The following is a 4998-nucleotide window of genomic DNA, read 5'->3' as shown; positions in this document are numbered from 1 at the left end:
GGAAAGTGCTGTAATGGACCTGGTTTTACCAAGAATAATTATTTAGTGTGCTCACCCAGGAGGTTTAGAACTACGTGGAGCCCAGCGCTTATTTCTGCTTGCAGTGGGGTGGTGTCTAGAGAGAAATGTGCTAAGCCAAACTGCACCAGTCACCTTTGGAGCTCTTGCTCCCACCAGTGAAACAAGAAGAGGGACTATTGATGGTTATCATTCTGTAGTACACAGAGGAGCTGGCTTAAATGTAACGTAGCTTCAATGATGTTATGAGAAAGAGCCTAAGTCTATCTCCAGTGAGAGCAGTTTGATCGCAGTGAATAAATTCCTGCCCTCAGTGAAGGCACCAGGTTTTGCCTTTCCATTCTGATAGAGCACCAATACAATATGTTACGTGTTGAATATTGTTCTGACTCCAGTGAAACAAAACTGATCTCACCTCACACGCTAACAGTCAGTTCAGAATCAGTAATTTTAAAATGACAACTTTATTTCACCTTCTTTGCAAAATCTGAACACAGCTAACGTTTTCACCTATAGCATTAACTTTTTTTTTAAAAAATACACATTTTTTTCTCAGTCAAAATCTGTTGCTGCATGTTCAAACATCTGTGCCGTCTTGAAAATATCTCTAACATGATCTTCAGATTTAACTCCTCGGTGGCTGAATTTAAGAATAACATTAATATTTCTGTTTTCAGGAGTGGAAGTAGAGAATTCATTTGAAACTAGGACGTCTAGAAGAACAGACTTGACCTAGTCAGTAGCTATTCCACCATGCACTCAAAACACACACTCGAGATACGACAGGAAAATAAAGGTAGGAATGCACTATTCCTAATACAAAAATGGTGGACTTTGGATGGGTAAGATAGGAAAAAAGACACTGAAAAAGCTGAAAGTAGATGCCTGTTCTCACACCTTGGGTTCAAGGGAGAGAATGGCATGGGAAAGGGGAGAACAAGTACAAAGGAAACCCTTGTGTTCAGAGGGTGCAAGCTTTTGCCCTTAAATAAAATATTTGATCTCTTCAGGGGCTGTCTTGGGGTTGCTTTTTATGACAGAGATCAGCTCAGAGAGTAGGTAAGCACAAGAACTTCAGATATATTTCTTCCTTTTCTCCTTTGTGGTCAATGCTTAGGATGATGGATCACCAGCTAAGAAAGGGTTCCTGAAGAAAGGGTTTGGTTTTTGGTTTTTTTTTTTTTTTTTTTTTGCTTACAATATGCCAGATCACAGTAAAATACAGATGATCTTCACACCATTTTACAGGCAGGACTCATTTAAAATCTTTAATGCCACTGCAAATTAACCCGCTCTGGAGGTCAGGCACAATCAGCACAGTACCGCCACGCTTAAGGCGGCTGCTTCCGTACACTCAGCATCCCTGCTCATGCTTGATCCTTTCTGATACCTGAACTTTTGCCCTTTACCACACTGCGTGCTAAACCTGCCATGGCCATTCCTGCGACAGGCAGGCTGGCACAGCTGCTCACTAATGCCTCCTGCAGCTTGTGCTCAGCTCAGTACAGACCAGGCTTGGGCAGAGCACCTCTTCCTTTGCAAGACTTTCTGTTTTAAATACCACAGGACTCAGGCACATACCTGCTTCAGAGAATAAGTAAAAGACACTTAATATCCCACGTTTGAGTCATATCAGAGTTGCACCAACTTTCAGACTTTTTTCAGTTCTCAGAATCTGGTAATCTTCTATTCCACCACATTGCTGTAAAAAAAGGCAACCAAACCCAGCTGCAGCGTGAGGTGAGTGGGCATTACAGTACTTGGCTTCCTCCATCAGGGGCTTCAGTTTGAAATTTCCACCAGCCGAGATCATCTGTCCTACATCCCTCCTACTGCATCTATACTAGGTTTACTGCAATACCCCAAACGAGTGCATAGGTAAATACCAATCGGTGGCTTTCCATTCCTTCTCATGCTTGTAGGCATAAACTTAAAATGTCCCATGATTTTTTTATTTGGTTGGTTTTCACATAGAATTATTTCTTATGCACTGCTACATTTTATGCATTATTCAGCACAAAAGTTAAGAGGATTAGTGCCTCAGCCATAGACTGCAGGCTGTCTCTCTGCTGTTTTTAACTGCTGTCACCAAGATAGAGAAATTGTTTAAAGCAAGTCATTAAATGAAGAACTTTTCCTTGATGAACAGTTAGAAATTTATACTTAATATCAATTGTTTCATTTAGTACTGCTTCTTCTTGGTAATTGGGTCGCTTATTTAGTAACTACAAATGCCAAAATAACTGAATCACTTAGGAAAAAAAGATGTTAAATAATCCAGTTACTGAAGTTTGAGGATCTCAGGGGAAATCATCCTTTTTTTTCTATGGGAAAGTACCTCTGTCCCTGGAACCCCAAAGGACTCTTACGGGCTTCCACGTGGTAAGGATCCTGGGGGTGGCAGTGCAGAACCATTCCCATTAAGAAACCTTAGACACGGCAGACGGTAGGTGACTCTTTGCCATCACAATTCCAACATACTCAAGCTCCCATTGAGACTGAGACTGACCTGGGATTCCATGTTGGCTGTAGGACCCATATACTGTGGGGTTTCCTCATTCCCCAGCAGGGAAATCTAGGCTGAATCATGGAGAAAATTCAATTTTCCTGATGGAGTGAGGCAACTTTGTCTGGCTTTTAATATTTAATTATGTGAGTTAGGAAGAGAGCTTCATGTGCAGTCCTCCAGGGAAATGACCCATCTTGCCATAAGGGATGTATCTGTTATTGCTAGTTACCCATCAGAGTTTCCACTGGAGCAATTCAATCATTTCATAATTCATTACTAAATTCTACAGAAAGAAATTACATGATTGATTTTAAGATTTGTGTGTCTGGAGGATATGTGCAGTTCTGTCAACTACAGACCATCAACTAGGCAGCAAAACTGCTTACGGACATCCAAAATGTCCCCTTCCCTTCCTGTAGATTGGTTATGATTTCTCACTATATTAATCCACCTGAAAAGTATGGTGCTGCTTTTTCATGATGTAGGATTCCTTTTTACCTCTGCCACCTCTCCACCTGCACGCAGATCCAGGTTTCTATCTCCTCATCTGCACTGGTACTTACAAAGAGCTCAGGGTAGAGAACGGGAGTCTGATTTAGGGTTTCTTTAACACATAAAACCGTTCAAGTCACCTACAGCTCTCAAAATCATGAAGCAGAGAACTCAGATACATGTTGCCAAGGAGACTGGAAGAGTCAGAAGACTGAAGCATGAGATGACTATAGCTCTGGGGGATAGTACACTGTCTCATCAGTACAAACACCACTGACACATAGCAGACGTTAAACAATCATGCAGGTGAAATAAAACAGCACATAAAAGCCATCTGCAAGTTCAACAGCTTTATGACATTGCTCCTCTGAGTCCTTGAGTAACCAGCAAGTAAAGATCAAGAGCCAGCTAGGACTAAGAAGCACCTCTAAGCAACAGAAGGAGCCTGGATACAGCAAAAACTCTTTTAAGAATGTGTGATACTAAACCTCAAACTGCCAAGTACATGAAAATGAGGGGACAGAGGGTCATAAGAAGGCTCAACTGACCATTCCTTGCTTAAATCGTGCCTGGATCTTGTACTTCCAACTTCCAATATCCAGTCATCAAAATGAAACTTATTACTGGAGTTCACAACATATCAGCTTCAAAAAATCTTTTAGTTAAAGTTAGCTATCTTGCCAACTCCTGAAAAACTTTAAAATTAATTGCTTTTCTCATGCCTGTAAGAGTACAAGGATGTCAAGTGCATTATTATCCAGTGATGTGATTGACCTTTTTCCCTGCAAAATGAGTCCCTGATGACAGTGTGCCTCCAAGGCTCAGATGTCTCAGGTGCAGAAATCCCACTCCAGTGCCTAAATATAGGGGTTCCCATGCTTTTGTGCATAGCCACCCCAAAATCTTTTAATGATGACAATCCTTCAAAGAATAGCAACAATGAGACTGTAGCAGTTGCTGGATCTGCTTCTGCCATCCAAAATCTGGCCAGGTCTTTACCACTGCTAAGCTAGTCAGCTCTGGGGAAGCCCCAGCCAGAGCTGTGTATTATGGACTGTCTCAGGCTGTCCTCTCACTCCACAGCACGAACGTGTGCCAACACGCATGCCAAGGACGCCCACAGGTGGCTTGTTGGCTTTGGAGAATAAATTTTTTAAGGCTCTTGCAAGCTGCTTATGACTGGGTCTTTTTGAAGACATGAAGATACTGAGGTGTTAGCGAACACTTTTCATTCTCAGTAAGAAAGTCAGTCCAAATTCTTTTCAAATATGGACTTAGAGGCTGCAACAAGAGAAAGATGCTGTAAAGAAAAACATGCCTAAAAATGCAAAACTTGCACAATGAAAAATTTCACACCAAGTTGAAAACCAAACTAGGTGCAAAGAGTACCCCACTAGATAGTAAACCAGCAGAAGGACCACAAATGCACAGAGTACTAGGAAAAGAAGAGAAAGAGAGAGAAAGAAAACGAAACATGGAGAGGAGGATTGTTGTCACCAACACGGAAATCAAAGCAGCATGAAAACAGTCAGCCTACATGACAGAAAAGCCATCTGGCCAACAAACAGCCTCATCACGCTGCTTCTGAGTATCCATCTGAAAGTGGGTGTGCGCAAGGGATGACTGCAAAATAAGAGAGTAAAATCAGCATCCAATGGGTCCCAAAAAAATGACCGATGTTGAAATTTCCTTTAAGAACAAAAGACATTGTTCAAATCCCTACAACGCAAAATACCTCTTGTCTGGTACAGGATTTTCTTTGCCCAGCCCATCCAGCAAATAATAGATAGGCAAAGACATGAAGCTACTGCTTTGCTCCCCATTTTACAATTCCCATCAAAAAGATGCCTGTCAACAGCTGCTGAAGTTTTATTATGCCACAGTGATTTCCAGGGATGTTAATACTGGTTTGTAACATTTTCCCTACTGGACTGGAGCCAGGTTAAAAATATGTACACACACACACACACATATATATA

Source organism: Pterocles gutturalis, unplaced genomic scaffold (assembly GCF_000699245.1).
Source record: "Pterocles gutturalis isolate BGI_N339 unplaced genomic scaffold, ASM69924v1 scaffold6925, whole genome shotgun sequence".
Classification (NCBI taxonomy): Eukaryota; Metazoa; Chordata; class Aves; order Pterocliformes; family Pteroclidae; genus Pterocles; species Pterocles gutturalis.
The sequence above is the reverse complement of the archived record's forward strand: the minus strand, read 5'-3'. Positions refer to the sequence as shown.